General features: G+C 40.2%; 1 protein-coding gene across 1 annotated transcript in view; it reads left to right on the top strand.

The window, feature by feature from the left end:
- Positions 1-18,362, top strand: part of ankk1 (ankyrin repeat and kinase domain containing 1) — a 361,956-nt gene that overhangs the window by 271,057 nt on the left and 72,537 nt on the right. The window lies entirely within an intron of this gene.

The raw sequence follows: 18,362 nt of genomic DNA, 5'->3' as shown, positions 1-18,362 counted from the left end.
TCATTGGCTCATTAAAGCTTCATTTTTTCACTTATGGAAGATATTTTGCAAACGTTTTTTGGTATAGGTCCAAAGTTCATGTGTAAAAAGTTTCGTGCAGATTACTCAAAAATCCCAGGAGGAGATAGGTTTTAACTGTTTTTCATATAATTCAAAATGGTGGGAGATCTAAAGGTCAGAGGTCAAAAGTGAGAGTGTGAAAGTTGTTCAGCATGAGGAGACGCATGTGTGCATCGAAGTTTCATGGCTGTAGGTGAAACAGGGCATGAGTTGTACCTGTTCAAAGTTGTCATTTTCAACTGAGTGCTATAGCGCCACCTTTTGACGAAAGATTGTGAGATTTATTTTTTGATCGTTTTTCATGACCATCTATCATATGGCCGAGTTTCATAAAAAGCGACTGCACGGTTCAGCCAGAACTGCCAAAAGTGGCAGAAGAAGAAGAAGAAGAAGAAGAAGAAATGGAATAATGCGAATAACAATATGGGTCCATGCTGGAAGCCTGGCCCCATAATAATAATAATAATAATTTGTATTTGTTTAGCACCTTTTCATGACATGAAATGCAGCTCAAAGTGCTTTACAGAGCAAGAATACAATTACAGAAAAAGTACAACTGATTTAACAATAAAGCAAAAAAGAAGAGCAAAAGCATAAAACAACATTAAAACTAGAAAAAGTGCTCCTCGGAGCACAGGTCTCCGCCAGGTCAGGTAGGTAGGTTATTGTGGGCCAGCAATGTTCGGAAGTCGCCAATCAGGATAAAATATGAAAAATCGGACAGAACTGTCTTGATCACTTGACTATAGAGATAATGTGTACAGATTTGCATGATGTTTGGACAAAATTTGTTTGTAATATAAAAAAAAAAAAGAGTTTTACAAAATTCGGCCTCCTGGTGGCAATATAATAGGCCAGTGTTAAAAGGGTGGCATGTGTTCCTCAACGTAGTGTGAATGTGTGTGTAATCGCAAGCGCAATCAGATGCTGCGTTCATGACTTGCGGCATTTTGTTCCAAACGGGCCACTCCTGCAAACTTAAGGTGTCAATCTTAACCAATCAGGATGGAATATGAAAAATCAAACAGATCCGTCTTGATCACATGGCTAATAGAGATCATGTGTATACCGTTTTTTTTTAAATTTGGATAAAATCTGAAGGCTTAAAGGGACACTTCGCCGATTTTGCAGTCTAGGACCCATAAAACATGATCCTGGTGTGTTTTTTGTGTCTTATCTGTGTTTTTAGATTTTTATCCGCGAAATTTAGATTTTTATCAACAAAAGCGTCAAATGACGCTTTCGTTGCATATCTCACCTTATGTCCGCACTACATGACTGCAGGTGACTACAGGTGTAGTTCAAATCCAAACCAACCCCCATAGCTCAAAGGACCGGCCCCTAAGGGTGTCTCCCTAACATTTCGTACAACCTTCTTTCCCCACCCGGCCACTCCCATTAGCTACCTCACATGTATCATCATGGCGTCTGCAAACATATCAGAGTCCGACCATTCCACGGAGGAAGATGACTATTTTGTCATTATCTTGGAGTCAGAAATACAGCAGGGTTACTTATTTGAACACGAGTACACCGAAGAACAGCTCCAGCGCATGGACGAGCAGCGTCTGTCTGCTGCTGCATGCGGGTCCGGGTATAGGACCCGAATTATACTTTAGTACCCGGACCCATGCGCAGCTAGGCAGGCAGTGAGGAGCAGCAACACGTCAGGGATGATTCTTAGTGTCTTTCGAGTAAGTAAACATTGCTGTAAAGTTGCCACTATCACTATAATCTCATGTTGTATCCCTCGGGTAGACTAAACTAGCTGACGAAGGTACATGGAGCCGGAGGCAACACGCGTCCTGATCTGATGGCATTCTAATAAAAAAAATATAGCTGCAAGCAGCGATAATACGGGGCCAGACATGGAAACTGGAGAGAGAGAGAGAGAGTAATGGAAACTGGAGAGAGAGAGAGGGAGAGAGATATGGAAACTAGAGAGAGAGAGAGAGAGAGAGAGAGAGAGAGAGAGAGAGAGAGAGAGACAGAGACAGAGGCATGGATACTGGAGAGAGAGAGAGAGAGAGAGAGAGAGACACATGGATACTGGAGAGAGAGAGAGAGAGAGAGAGAGAGAGAGAGAGAGAGAGAGAGAGAGAGAGAGAGAGAGAGAGAGAGAGAGATGGAAACTGGAGAGAGAAACTGGAGAGAGAGAGAGAGAGAGAGAGAGAGAGAGAGAGAGAGAGAGAGAGAAAGAGAGAGAGAGATAGAAACGGAATAGATTGGAGAGAGAGAGAGAGAGAGAGAGAGAGAGAGAGAGAGAGAGAGAGAGACATGGAAACGGAATAGATTGAAGAGAGAGAGAGAGCCATGGAAACGGAATAGATTGAAGAGAGACATGGAAACGGAATAGATTGATTGGACATCTCAACCTATTGCCATTAACAGGAACCGAATTCTCAACCTTCGGACTAATAGGCTGCAACACTATAGTGCTATAGCTTTGTCCAGGCTGATGTTGTCTGTTGAAGATCATAAACTCTTGCCTTCTGTCATGAACCAAGCCAACACTAAGATCACTCGTTCACAAACCATTTACCAATAGAGAAATTGTATGTCTCCTCGCAACCGAAAACAGTGAAAGCAGCCGATCTACAAGCTCAGGAACAGGTTGCTATCTGAAAAGTTTTGAGATTGTAGATCGGCTATTTTCAGAATGAAGTATGTCATACATTGAAAAAACTTACTCTCAAATAAGCATTTCAGGTTATCTTTACCATTTGCACATGTATTCATTGATACAGTCATGTTGTTTGCAATTCAACTTAAATGAAGTCTGCACCAAGTGAGGCTTGAACTGGCGAACTTGGGATTGTGAGGCACTCATTTAAGGGACACGCCATTGGACCAACAGACAAGGAACTGTGAAAAAGGAGATCAGACAGATGATACAGTTTCACGCAAATAGCTGAAAAATTCTGGGTTTAAGTGTTTTTCAAACTGCTCAAAATTGTGGACAATCTAAGGGCGGAGCTTACTGGTCAAAGCGATAGATGTGTTCCTCATGAGTCAAGGCACAAGTGTAAGCAAGTTTCACGACTTTCGGCCAAACGAGGCATGACTTTTGCCTGTTTAAAGTTTGCATTTTCAAAAAATTGCTATAGCGCCCCCCTTTGGCCAATTGGAGTGAGATTGGTTTCAGTGATATTTGGAATGACTCTCTACATTACTGCAACGTTTCAAAGAAATGTGAGTCTTGCATGTATGTGTTAGGGGCAGATGAATAATTGTCATAAAACTGCAATATTCATTGGCTCATTAAAGCTTCATTTTTTCACTTATGGAAAATCCGCTGCATCGTTGAGTTGGCATAGGTCCAAAGTTCATGTGTAAAAAGTTTCGTGCAGATTACTCAAAAATCCCAGGAGGAGATAGGTTTTAACTGTTTTTCATATAATTCAAAATGGTGGGAGATCTAAAGGTCAGAGGTCAAAAGTCAGAGTGTGAAAGTTGTTCATCATGAGTAGACGCATGTGTGTATTGAAGTTTCATGGCTGTAGGTCAAACAGGGCATGAGTTGTACCTGTTCAAAGTTGGCATTTTCAATTGAGTGCTATAGCGCCACCTTTTGACGAAAGATTGTGAGATTTATTTCTTGATTTTTCATGACCATCTATCATATGGCCGAGTTTCGTAAAAAGCGTATGCACAGTTCAGCCAGAACTGGCAAAAAAGGCAGAAGAAGAAGAAGAAGAAGAAGAAGAAATGGAATAATGCCAATAACAAAACGGGGCCAGGCTTCCAGCATGGACCCATTTTGTTAATAAGTAGCCTGTCCTATCCTACACGAGGTTCAAGGGTTCAAAGGTTCAAGGTCTTTATTAATGTCCCACAAGGGCAATTAGGTTTACAGCAAGAGTAGTGGTTTAAAACATACAGACAGTACAGGACAACAACAGACATGAAACACCATAGCATAAAACAGAAGTCTGGGCGAATCTAGTGCAAGAGATAAAAATAAAAGGCTACATTCAGAAATATAAAGTGCCTGCATAAAGTGCTCGTTTCATCATCATCATCATCATCAGTAACATTATCCTTTACCTGTTACTGGCAGCGTTGATTGCACGAATTGAGGCAGGGACAAAGGAGTGCTTGTATCTGTTATTTTTGACACCAGGGGCACCCAGACGACAGCCAGATGGCAACAGCCTGTACTCTGGCTCGAGTGGGTGGGCACTATCCTGCCGAATGGACCTGGCCTTCATGAGCAGCTGTCTGTTATAGAAGGGATCGAGGCTCTCCAACTGGATGCCAGTAAGGGACACAACATGAGTGCTGATCTTTTTATAATTGGATTTGTGGAGCCGTGGCGTGAACCGAACGTTTGTTATTGTTTACTTTGACTGTAGCTCTGGAACATGACTGTCATGGCGGAACTTCAACCTGGTTTTGGCACTTTCTCCATTCACAGCCCGTTCATCTACATAAATGTTAATATTTCAAATATAAAGTTCTTATCCCGTGGCCACAGATGTTACAATTGGAATCGGGTGGGTCTACAGTAAGTACCCGTATCTTCCGAATTGTTCAATAAAAAAACATTTACTCATAGATGTGTAATGTATCAGAGTGCAATACAGATCCCAACTGACAGGGTCGCGTAATTGAAAGCATGGAGAAAATGGCCACCGATTGGATTAAAATGCTTTTTATTAAACAATAAGGAAGATACTGGTACTTAGACCCACCCGATTCAAATTGTAACATCCGTGGCATGAGGTCAGCACTTTATATTTCAAATCTGAACGTTTATGTACATGTAGAAAGTGCAAACACCAGGTTGAAGCTCCGCCATGACTATCATGTTTCAGGGCTACTGAGTTTCATGATGTCGTCGGGTCCCAAAAATAGCAGATCTACAAGCTCACAACGCGGCGCGGACTCAACACTTTGTGAGCTTGTAGGTCTGCTATTTTCGGTGCGCAAGCAACTAAGAATAAATTAGGTATCACGTCGGATGATATCCATGTAAACTACAAGTCTAATCTAATGTGTTCTTTCCAATGACAGGACAGAAAGTTGTCGTCAGCCTGCAAAAATGAAGGAACTGCTGATGAAGACCTGGGACTACAGCCATATATATTATTTTTCTAAATAAAACGGTTACATTTACACACTGCTTGCTCTACTCATTGATTATGGTATATTCTACATTGTGTAAGCATTTATAATGACAAAATGTATGGATACCCAATTCTATAAGGGTTCTTTTGAACTGTTTCATGATATAGGAGATGGTCTTTCATTTGGCAGAATGGTACATAATTACATGACTGTAAGCATTACAGATATAATAGTGAAACTCTTGTACATTCTGTTAGTATTTACTTCTACATGCAATCACCCCAGCACATTGGATTCAACTTTACTGGTCTTAGATACAATAGGCTATAAAACCTAATATCCATACACCAATTGAAAGCATGAAACGGTCTCAGTTGAAAAAAAAAAAAAAACATTTGGCTGTCATGAGTATTTGAACATTAGCATGTCATCTATTCTAAAGTAATGCCCATCATGTTTTCTATAAGTTTAGTCCAAAGAATATAACTGGAAATGACAGTGGAGTTATAGGTAAAAACAAGAATCGGCCTGTTATAGCGCCACCATGAGGTTGATTTGAACATTTTCAACATCTTCCTCGGCTTAGTGAGAATGTGCGTGCACAATTTCAGGGAAATTGCACGCTGTGCACATGATTTGAGGCATTTTGTTCAAAACGGAGCACTCTGCAAACTTTGGAAGCCGATTTTAGCCAAATCAAGACCCATTATGTTTAATGACTATACTATATTTGTTTAATGATACTGTGTACCGATGTGCAGGGTTTTTGGACAAAATCTGTAGGAGTACTGTCAAAAAATGTGTTTTGCACAAATTGGCCTGCTGGTGACGCTATAACAGGCCCATGTTGGGGCAGAGGTTCTGCTCTGGCATCCAGGGAGTGTGTGTGCACAGTTTCGCTGCGATCAAACCACCGGTGCCGGATATTGGCTGTTCACAGACAGAATGACGCACGCACGGATGGACGGACACACACACACACACACACACACACACACACACACACACACACACACACACACACACACACACACACACACACACACACACACACACACACACACACACACACACACACACACACACACACACACACACACACACACACACACACACACGGAAGGACGGACGGACAGGGTGCAAAACATACTTTCTCGTCATGTCTTTCGGCCTGGCGGAGACAATAAAAGCAAAAAAGGCAGTGAATCAGGCAAAACAGAGAGGACATGAATAACAACACAGAGATTTAAAAATCAACTAAAAGCAAGAGTGACTTTCATTGTGTATGATGAGCCATGACGCACTTTTTGGTTTCATCTCTGTTATAATCAAAGAATTACAGCACATCCGTGTTGTTTTAATCCTTCTAATCATCTGTATTATCTGTACATATGCAACTATGCAGCTCTGCGTAACGCTGTCATGTTTTAGTTATACATCCTGGCCTTCCCACATTCCACTGTGATGTGATTTGAAACACTTATCAGAGCTCTGAGAGGGGGGGGGGGGCTAGTGGTACTGTAGCTATAATTGTAAAGTATTTTTGCCAGAATGTGGGTCACATTACTGGGTTGTACCCTCAGGGAGAGAGAGAGAGATAGAGGGGGGGGAGAGAGCGAGAGGGGGGGGGGGCGGAAGAGACAGAGAGAGAGAGAGAGAGAGAGAGAGAGAGAGAGAAGAGAAACCTGATTCATATTTTATCGTACAACGGTACCAATTGTGAGCTTGGAGATCGGCTATTTCCGGTGTGTGTCACTAGGCGAGAGAAAGAGGCATTAGGCGAGAGAGAGGGGGAGAGAGAGAGAGAGAGAGAGAGAGAGAGAGAGAGAGAGAGAGAGAGAGAGAGAGAATTGAAGGACGATATTGAATAAATGTGGCTATTACTGCCACATGGGTTACTAGGGCAATCAGCTGCAGCTGGCAGAGAGAAGGCCACATAGTGAAGTGGAGTTGTATGCAGTGTCACATTGGCATGCTGTTGTAGAGTGATATGGCCAACAACGTCAGACAATCAATAACCAATTTTGGAGAAACTGATGGATGGAAGAGGTGCGCAGCTGTTACAGTCTTGACTTGATAATAACTGGACAGGTGTTTCTATAGCTTGTAAGGAAACAGACAAAAGACAAAAAGTGTGACAAATCCCCAATGGGTTTTGTGGGCATCCTTCCTTCCCTGTGGGGAAAATTTTTCATTTGAACTAAATGCCTGCATCTGGTGCAATTCTGAAGTGAGCATCCATCCATCCATCCATCCATCCATCCATCTTCTTTAACATTGCTTACTAGAACAGCTAGGTCTTGCCTGGGCTTTAAATTTGTGGCCATTTAACACTTTCTGCCCCAAGAACCAATCTCCTCAAACACACAGTTATTTATAGATCTATTTCATTCTGGAACGTATTACCATCTCACATTCATCTCACACAAAATACTGTACATTAGCATTCAAGATAGCTTTGAAGACACATTTGTTGCAGCAGACCACATGACCGGAATCTTAATATTAATGTTGTATTACATTGTTATGTATTGCATTGTAATGTAATGTATTTTTCATGTTTTTATATTTGTATGCATCGTATATGGTCCCCAAGAAGACTAGGGGCCGCTTTGGCGTCCGCTAATGGGGAGCCATTCAATAAACAATAAATGAGCTGTGCTGTCACTTTTTATTATTTCTTGAATCAAAGGTGGGAGTATTTGTATTTGTTATTTATATGCTCCTTTATCTAATTTTACTTGTATCTATTATATTTTCTATCTCTTTAAAAGAGCACCGTTGCACTCTGATTGTATTTATTTTTATTCTGTAAAGCACTTTGAGCCGTGTATGAAAGGTGCCGTGAATAAAGTTGCCTTTATCCATCCATTCTCATTCTACTACTCTGCCACCATAATGTGTAATGCTGACACATTCCATTAAAAGATGTGTAACAGTGGTGTCTTTCAAAACTGTCCCGAAAAATATCTATCAGGAGACCAAAAGGAGACGTAAATGTAAATTTCCCATCTCTTTTTTTACATAGTTTGTTTTTATTTGTCGATGACATTCTGCTAATTTTGTATGCTATGTTGATGCATTGAATACATACTGTATAGAACCACAATGGAAACAAGTCCCCAGGACTTTTTTGTGTTATCCTGTTAGCTTTAATGTCTTACTGTACCATGTGTTTGTTTACATTTCTGGTTAATAAAAGTATTAAATCAATCAATCAATCCGTCCGTCCCATTGCATCCGTCCCAACGCCTCCCATTACGAGGCGTTGTGAGGCTTGTAGATCCGCTATTTTCACAATATTTATCTGTGGAACCAAGTCAAACTAAATGTAATGCCTCAACTCTTACAATTCCCAGTTCAAATATGATTATTTTGGGGGGTCACTGCCTGAAAAGTTTGGGAACCCTTGTCCTAAAAAGGGACATGCCAGCCGTCCTCCTGAGAAAACCCATTTCGCCTCGGCTTGCTTGAGCATACACAGTAGGGCTGGGCAATGACTTCAAATCAATATCACCATTATTTCAAACTTTTGCCTCGGTTACGATTAATTCATTTTACAACGAATAAAGTATAATACAGGGTTAAGTGGATAATCAGACTAATCGATTTAGTTTATTATATTTAAAAAATCTATTAGACTTTTTTTTTCGATTTGTCAGAAAATCCCTGGCAATCGACTTTTCGAATAACCTACATGAGCAAGGTCTGTTATTGGTTCTAACTAGTCGTTTCAATATATTTCCGTCCCTAAAACACTGAATGGAAAATCATGTATTCTATAGTTTGGTAAACTCACTGTGCTGCCTGATTTGCCGGCGGAAAAGAAACTAATTCTGTAAAAAGTATTAAGGACCTTATCCAACAGACATAGACAAGGATATAACGTGTGAGTGTGAAAGGAAAACCTGGGCTGACATCTCTAGAGCAGCCCACTGCTTACAATATTCAAAACCTCCACAAAGTCCAGTGGCTGCTACAGCCTATCATTGCTGATGTGTTCTGGGACATTAGCTGCATGGTAAACAGGTACGGTACTTAAAGTGATCCCAGGACACCAACTGCATTGTTACAGCAGCCAGAGAAATCGGATGTACATACAGTACAGAATGCTAATATAGCTATAAATATACCTATTGAGGTAAAATAGAGCAGTGTGCATGCCATGCGGTACTCTATTGTAACTTATCCAACACAGTCATACAGTAATTACTGCATGTGCCATGGTATGTGACAGCTACACAAGACAACAATGCATTACACCTACTGTACACCCCATGACACGTTCCAGCAGCCAATGCACTCACACATGCACAAGACACTCCACCACACTCTGGGCTCGCCGCACGTCACAATTCAATTCAAAGGAGCTTTACTTCTATTGCCATGAGAAACGTCACTTCAAACACTTAACATACAAGAAAGAAAAAAAGGCAGGTGTGCTTCCTCTGGATGCCTTTTTGATTAGGCAGCGGGTGCTCAGCTATAAATATGACTAATTCAGATACCACCGAAGTGGAAAAGGCGGTACTCCAAAATAAGAGACGCAAGACTGGCTCAGATAATCATACTTGAGTATTTGAACCCTTGCCGCGTTTCGGCCTCAGCCTTTCTCACAGCCTATAGTGTTTGAATGTAGACATTTTTTCATGCATAAAATATTTTTTGGGATAAAACCAAGCTGAGCAACTCACACAGAGAGAGATTTGGAGGAATAGAAATCCACATATTTGGACAGTGTGTCTGTGACTGATCCAATGCTGCTGATAATAGGTCTGAGTGAGGGTTTGGTGGGATTTGTATGCACTTTAGGGAGCCCATAAATTATAGGCGTGACTGGATGCAACTGCGAGATTTTTTAAATTCACTTTTTGAGATCCAATTATTGTCTAGGCCATATATATTTCAAAAGACTATTGATCTCAGACTTTATGGTAGTTATCACACTGACTGCAATGATTTATATGAACCAGATTTTTCCAGGTGATCTGTAATTTCTGAGTTGTAGTATACCTTGTCTAAAATGCAGATCGATCCCCCTTTGTCAGCAGGTTTTATGATGATGTCCTTATGGTCTTGGAATTCCTTCAGTGCTTGTTGTTCTTCTGGAGACAGATTATGATAATTAGGGCCTTTGTCATTTGTGATTGTTACACACTTGGATAGGAATGATAATTTTCCAGTGTGCAGGGATTTAAAGGTGGTTTATTCATCTCTCTGTAAACATACAGACAAAGGCACATTATAGCAACACTTCCACTCGTTACCAACTCTGGTCCTAATCTGAACACTATAATATCACAATACAAAAACAAGACCCTGCCAGACCCAGACTTCACATGACGTGTCAGCCTGTGTCGATGCCCATGTATGGATGAAAGGGGGACAGACTTTTATGGCTGGGGCCTAAGGACAAAGTGACCAAAACCTGTTTTTTGCCCATGTACTGTATGGAGAAAACAGGTACAAAACATGCCCATGTATGGACGAAAGGGGGACAGACTTTTATGGCTGGGGCCTAAGGACAAAGTGACCAAAACCTGTTTTTTGCCCATGAATGGACAAAACAGGTACAAAACATGCCCATGTATGGAGGAAAGAGGGACAGACTTTTATGGCTGGGGCCTAAGGACAAAGTGACCATGCCCATGTATGGAGAAAACAGGTACAAAGCCTCATGTAAGCCAGACCCCCTGGGTCCGGCAATAATACTTGTGTTCCCCAAAACGAAATATATCAGCTGCATTACATTACTCTGGTTGCTAGAACCATAATGAAAACGTTTTACACAACACACCATTCACATCTCATTCATTCCAGGCTACAGATGAGCTTCTTAGCCCAACTACAGGTCACAGTAGGTATAATAACAGGTAAGCATTTCTAATGACATCTAATGTGCATTCCACACACACATTTGCTTCACAGATACTCTTCTCTGTTTATACCTTCATTTAACATGTTCACTATCACTTTTATACACTTTATCTCATCATTTCTCACCTGTAAACATACAGACAAAGGCACATTATAGCAACACTTCCACTCCTTGCAAACTCTGGTCCTAATCTGAACACAGGACCCCTGCTGTCCAACATGTGCCTTGCACAGTGACTGTTCAGCTGCCCAAAGATTGCCTGTCCCAAATGCAATACCCAGAATGATAGACTGTTTCACAGCTTTAGTAAATGTATCTTATGTGCCACACTTCAACCACAGTTCACAGAATAATATAAACAACATCCTAATGAAATTAAATGAAATACAATAATGTTTCAAATTGAATAATATGGGGGTATGCCTGTTCTAGTAGTAAATAATATAATCATGTATCTCAATTCCCAATATAATCATGTATCTCACATGATCAAAAGATAAAAGGCTCTGTCAATCAATTTACCTCCTGGATAGCTGGAGTTTCCACCGGTGGTGGTGGTGTTGGTATACTGTATGTGGGCGTTAGTCCATGACGCTCTATTCAGAGGAGAGGAGAAGCATTTTAGGTTTATCTGCCTCATGAATTTGAATGTGTCCACCTTCAGTTTGAACGCATTTAGTTTTTGTGTGGTTGAAAAAGATAGCCCCTTACTCAGTAGCGTTGTCTGTTCCAGCGTGAGGGAGGCACTGAATTTATTTAACATACATACGTTTGACATTTTTTTATATGTAATATATATACTGGGGAAACGTAACAAATGTACGTATTGGCAGCAAATATGTTTCGTATTTCGTCACCTAACTTAAAGAAGTAGTTTAACAAAAAAAAAAATACTTATTTTCTAATCAATTACACACCCCATGAAGCCTTGAATTCATGGAGATTATTTTTGTTTTGGCGCATTCCTAAGCCAATCATTTGATGACGGGCGGAGTCTCCGGTAGGACTGAGTCTCCTATTGACCAATGACCCGGTCATCAGGTTATTGGCTCAAGAATGCCACAAAAAACTAAAAAATTGCCATGAAGTCACGGCTTCATACGTAAAAAAAAAAAAAGAAAAATCGTCAAGTAAAGTACAAATACTCAGATACTCTTTGCTTATGTACAGAACTCAAGTAAATGTACTTTATTACTGTCTACCACTGGATGTCAGTCGTCTATGATGCATCTTTTTTTCTCCCAGAAATATGTGGAGGCATACTTCTCTGGCCCTCTGGCAGTGTGCATACATCGATCGGTCCAGCAGTTTTCGAGATTAGCTCCGGACACAGTCAGACAGACAGACAGAGATTCATAGGACAGACAGAAAGAGAACACTGGACAACAAAAAAGTGAGAGTGGGCTGGAGAGAGAGAGAGAGAGAGAGAGAGAGAGAGAGAGAGAGAGAGAGATGTGACAGATGACATCACAGAGCAGAGATCTGAGGTATCCTGCTGTGCTTGCAGGTCTTTGCAGATGAAAAAGGGCCAAAAATATTTTGCATTTCAAACGTCCCCTTTTTATTCAGGCATATATTTACTGTTATCAGACCAATCCTCTTATAGTGTAGATGGTTAGACTCCTACAGAGCCACACGGTAAAAGAAAAAAGTTTTTCCACCTTATGCCATATTTCTGACAGCAATGTTGTTGTTATTGTGGTTATTGTGACGGCTGTGCTGTGGCATAGGCATGACGCCAAGAGGTGTGCCGTCTCCCTGCACAGCTGTGCATGCCAATAACCACCAACACACTGTAGCACTACCGCCATTGTTCCATTGCTTTCAGACAGCAGTATTGCTAGATTGTATTAGGTTGCTTTCAGTTTGCCTGCAATCGTTAATAGTTCCCCATCGTTTACCGTTGCTATAGATAGACCTTTATTGATCCCATGAGGGAAATTCAGTTGTCATAGCAGCACCGCAGTATAGGAAACACCAGACAGAAGATGAATGGATGGATGAATGAATGAATAAATGAATGAATAAATGAATGAATAAATGAATGAATAAAAAAAGGGAGTAAACAGGCAGTAACGTACAGGGATTAAATTATGTACGGCAATGGCACATGGTCTATGCTTTAAAAGGTTCAAGTGTTCAAGTAGGCCTATGCGAACAGTCAATCAAGGCAATAGGAATATACAGATATCATTCAATCTACAGTGAATGGGAATATACAATGCTACTATACTATGAAATACAATCATTGTAAAACAAAACTAAAAAAACTAAAAACACAGGCCTATAATTATGACAGTAGTCCACCCGATAATCATAAAGGTATACTTTTACCAGTGATTTACCTGTTGTATTGTGGTTATTATTTGACACAACACGCAATGCCTCTTGGCACATCATAATGTGCAGTTGGAATTAGCTGTTGTATATGGCATCCTCCTCTTGTCATCACTGACTGATGCAGAAACTGTGCACCAGACTCTGTAATGTCCTCTATTCTGAAAGCCATCTCCACAGTGTTCAAAATGAATAAGATCCAAAGAATGTCACCATAATTATACACAGTGATGGAAGAAGTACTCACATGTTTTACTTAAGTAAAAGTATTAACACTGCAATGTAGAAATACTCTATTCAAGTAGAAGTCCCGTATTCAAAATGTACTTGAGTAAAAGCGCAAAAGTATCAGCATCAAAATATACTTAAAGTACCAAAAGTAAAAGTACTCATTGTGCAGAATGGGGTCAAAATGTATACAAAATATTTAGTCGAAATATATAGGGCAGAAGTGGTTAGTGTGTTTTGTAATAATCTAAATCTACAAAGTAACTAGTAACTAAACATTTTCATATAATTGTGTTCAAAACGCCACAGCTAGAATACTGGCAAGATCCAAAGAATGTCACCTTTATACAATTAGATACATTGTACAACAGATAGCGTTGACTTCAAGGTCCTCCTCTTGACCTTAAACCCCATGAACCCTAGCAGATCCTATTCTGGGGGGAAACAGTCGCCCGAAATAACTGATCTACAAGCACATTAGATTTGGTGTACTATATGACACAAGAGCAGACCATGTATAGAGCCCCAGGTCCGTTTTTACTAAGTATAAAGAGTTTAAGTCAGGGGTCTTCAACAGGGGGGCCAGGACCCCTAGTGGGTCCTCAGAGTTACTACAGCCAAATCTTTGTGTGATAGGATTTTTCTTTTTACTTTAACCATCTGAACCCTACCCTTTTCTGAGGAGAACTTCAGCCAAAAATAGCAGATCTACAAGCTCACGCGGCTATTTTCGGCAAAGAGGTTTGGTGTCTGTAGAGGGGAAAAAAAGAGCAGACCAAGTATAGAGTGAAAGGTCAAGTTTACTAAGAGGGCTTAAGTGGTTAAATGTCTGAAAATACGGCCCTTGTTGGCCCGAAAAACATTGATGACCACTGGTTTAAAGGACGACTTCACCCCTTTTCAACCTATCTTCATATAATAGGTCCTCACTAATACTCATGATAAAATGGTTAAAAAAAATTCTACTCGGTCTGTGTCTCAAAGGAGGGCTGTGGACAGTTCAGAGTCCCGTCTACCAGTGACATCATCAATGGGGAATCCAAGCTACTAGAAACTGCAGGCTTTCTATTCCTGGAAAGTTGCAATGCAATAAAAGAAGCCATTGTTCTCGTGTTAATAAAAATCGAAATAAAAAATGTGAAATCTTGTTGGGAGAAGAGATCATGCCTAACGATGATGTCACTGGTAGACAGGTTTCTGGACTGTCCACAGCCCTCCTATGAGACACAGACCAAGTAGAAAAAAATTGTACCATTTTATCATGAGTATTAGTGAGGACCAATTATATGAAGATAGGTTGAAAAGCGGTGAAGTCGTCCTTTAAGTGGTTCAAGGGAGGAGCAAGACAAAGCAGAGAGAGGTGAACACAAGCTCTGAGGAGTTCCACCTTCTGCCCTCTGGGTGGAGGTGACCTCCGCAACATATTGTCAACTTGCAGATCTGCTATTTTCGGCGTGCAACACGGCAATAATGTAATGTGTGTGTGTGTGTGTGTGTGTGTGTGTGTGTGTGTGTGTGTGTGTGTGTGTGTGTGTGTGTGCCAAATAAATAAGTAGAAATGTGAGTATTTTGTTAAGTTGGTATGTGCTACCTTTTTCATATTTTGGATATACCCAGAGTAGTATTCACAAATGTATCTACTTGTAGCAATAGCGGGCACATTTTTCGGTTGAAAATCAGATATTCAGTAGTCTTCTGTGGTGTTAATTCAAGAGCTGGAATCGTCAGAGGCTGTGCTCCGTTCTTCATCAGATAAACATACTGTAGGTAATGAAGAAAATTAGCAATGTGTCACACCTCTCAGTTACATTTTGTAAATCATTATTATTATTTGTATTGTACAATAGGGTTAAACCAGAATTGGGAGCTTGTTCGGTTTATTTTCTCGCTTCGTGGTAAGTTCGGTAAGTCATTTATCCCTTTGCCTTTTTTTTTTGTGCATTTTCAGTGGATGGTTTTGTTAAAGGGAAACTATGTAACTTTTAGCCTATTTTATTTATAGATACTAGACCATACCCGGTCGACGCATCCGTGGGGGGGTATGCGCACATGATCTGGCAACCCGGGAGGTGACATTCTTTCACACATAAACGCTAATAAGAAGCTGAGATTTGATGAAATTGAAAAATCACAGTTAAGTTCAGATGGTAATGGTCAATGGCTGTGTGCAAAATCAGAGCAATTGCTCCAGCCAGTGAGGAGAACCGGGTAGCTTCACCGTAGCTTCACCACTACAGACAGAGGTTACTAGAATTATAGTAGGATATAAAACTATTTAAGCCATCATTTCCCTCTATCAGCCACTATACTATTGTGCTCTTGTGTTTCCCTGCAGGAAGAAACATCGATCCCTCTGGCTGTATTTTGGTTTTGTTCCTCTGTTTATGTTGACATCCCTGTGAAGCTCTTAATTGAGTTGAGTGGGTTATAAAAGTGTCAAACTCGTTCTGTGTTCGTTAGTGCTCTCTAATCAATTAATGCATCAAAGACAGCCATCACTTTCATGTCTGTCAGAGGGGGGAGTGTGTTTGTACACACACAGACCAGAAATCTTACACAGTTTCCCTTTAACAATCCTTCTTAGAAAATGACTGAAAAATGCATAAAAGCTGATTTGTTAATAGTGGCTAACGTTTATGATGTCCATGTGTCTCTCACAATTCAAGTGCAAAAGCTATTAACGTTATTCACGTTGCAACGTGAATAACTGTCAAATAAACTCGAGAGAAGACGTGAGCACACAGAAGGCCCGAGACACTGGCTTGTGGAGTGCATTGTTATTTAATCGTTGAAAAGCAGCCCACTCACGTAGGTGATACAGTGGTAGATATAATAATTCATCATGATCTGATTGCATCACAATTATTTTCTACAGTGTAAAGTTCTATAGAAAGAGGCACACATTTAGTCTCCAGAGCAACGCTATACTGCAGATGCAAGAGAATGAACAGCAAAACCAATACATGACATCATTATCATCATCATAATCAACAGTTTTTTGGTGTAGTTGTGCACAGCACTGTTTGTCAACGTCAACGTCTGGTGCGGGGCCCACCAGGGGTCCAAATTGACCATTACAGGTTTTTTATCTTTGCGACGCAAATTTACAATGTCAAATTCTTAATGTAACTAATGAGTGTATGAACGGAACCAAATGGACCTGTGTTAGAGTCCGTAGCTATAGACTTATTGCTGAGAGAACAACTGTTCAGGCTACAGTATGGACAGTTGGACATTATCTGACATGCTTTCTGTGTGTTCTCTTGTTTTTTTCCCCTTTGCCCTGCACTACGCAATAACTGCTGAGGGTGTATAGGGCATGGCAGTGGCGGCCATTTTGTGGTTCCACAGATAGACACCCCATTCATTTTTCCCATAGGGATTTCCGAAAATATTAATATAAATTGTTTTATGCCTGGAGCCAAGCCATCCATGCTGGTGAATCATGACCATAAAACAGATTCTGTGTCAAAAAATATTTGTATATTCAATTATATTATATAATAGATTTAATAAATACCCTTTTTTGCGGTTTTCAAATATTTTTGAAATTCTTTTCCTCGACGGGATCAATATAAGGTCTTATCTTATCTTATCTGTTGGACCCCCGACCGGACGTCAAGAACCAGTGGTTTTACAGTAAGACTATTGAATGTACGTTTCTGACAGTGCATAACAAAGATACGTACATGTCAAAATGTATAATAAAGCGTAGGAAAGGCAAAGGTCACAAGATGACTTCAGTTCAACTGAAAAACAGTGTCTTATAGTATGATGTCTTTACTGTATATTTAACATGTCTCATAGTATCATGTCTTACCTTAGATTTAATATTATGGCTGCAGGGGCACATGTACCAAGAAGAAAAATACATCCATACTGTATAAAAAATGATCCATAATTTCTGTAAAAACAGATCATCGAGATATCAGTCAAGTACAAATGAATGTTTTTAACCCAAAATATGTTAATTGTCTATCAAAAAGGGTAAGAACAAAGCTAAAATCACATTTTTAGCAGATAGTGACACGACAGTAAACAGCACGATATAGTATTATCTCAACGACCTTGAAAGCAGCAAGACAATGGTTTCTCTCCTGAACACTGATATACAGTACTACTGCAGGTCTGTGCAGTCCATTAAAGGAGCTCTTCACCAATTATTTACATATCTTCATATAATTGCTCCTCAATACAGCTCATTATAATATGGTACCGTTGTGTGTCTACTCTCTGACTGAGAGGAGGGCTGTGGACAGTTGAGAAACCAGGTTTGGTCATTCAAACAAGATTTCAAACTTTATTTAATTTGAATTATGAAACCATTTAGACCTGAGGCTGATTCTACAAATGCCTTCTAAATCATCAGTTCTAACACTTTTTCGTAATGGGTTAATGCAAGAATAATAGCTTCTATTTCAGCTTGCTAACTTTCCATGAAGAGAAAAAGGCTGTAGTTTTTATTAGCTTGGAATACCCGATTTGTAGGCATGGTTTCTGCACTGTCCACAGCCCTCCAATGAGACAGAGTGAGCAGACGGAAATTGTGCTCATTCTTATAATAAGCATTATTGAGGCCCAATGATATGGAGATAAGGTTGAAAATGTCTGAAGTGCTCCTATAATTAGATTAATTATCAACACAACATTCAGTGCATTGTGAGCAGTTACTGTACAGATCAAAATGAAGAGTGGATATAGCAGTTCTCAGTGGATAAATCTACAGTACATGAAATGCTTCACGCTGACATTCATCTCAACCTCGTCTCCAAAAGCGACAGCACCTGAT

This window comes from Gymnoscopelus microlampas, assembly GCF_963454915.1.
Source record: "Gymnoscopelus microlampas genome assembly, chromosome: 8".
NCBI classification, from domain to species: Eukaryota; Metazoa; Chordata; class Actinopteri; order Myctophiformes; family Myctophidae; genus Gymnoscopelus; species Gymnoscopelus microlampas.
The sequence above is the reverse complement of the archived record's forward strand: the minus strand, read 5'-3'. Positions and strand labels throughout refer to the sequence as shown.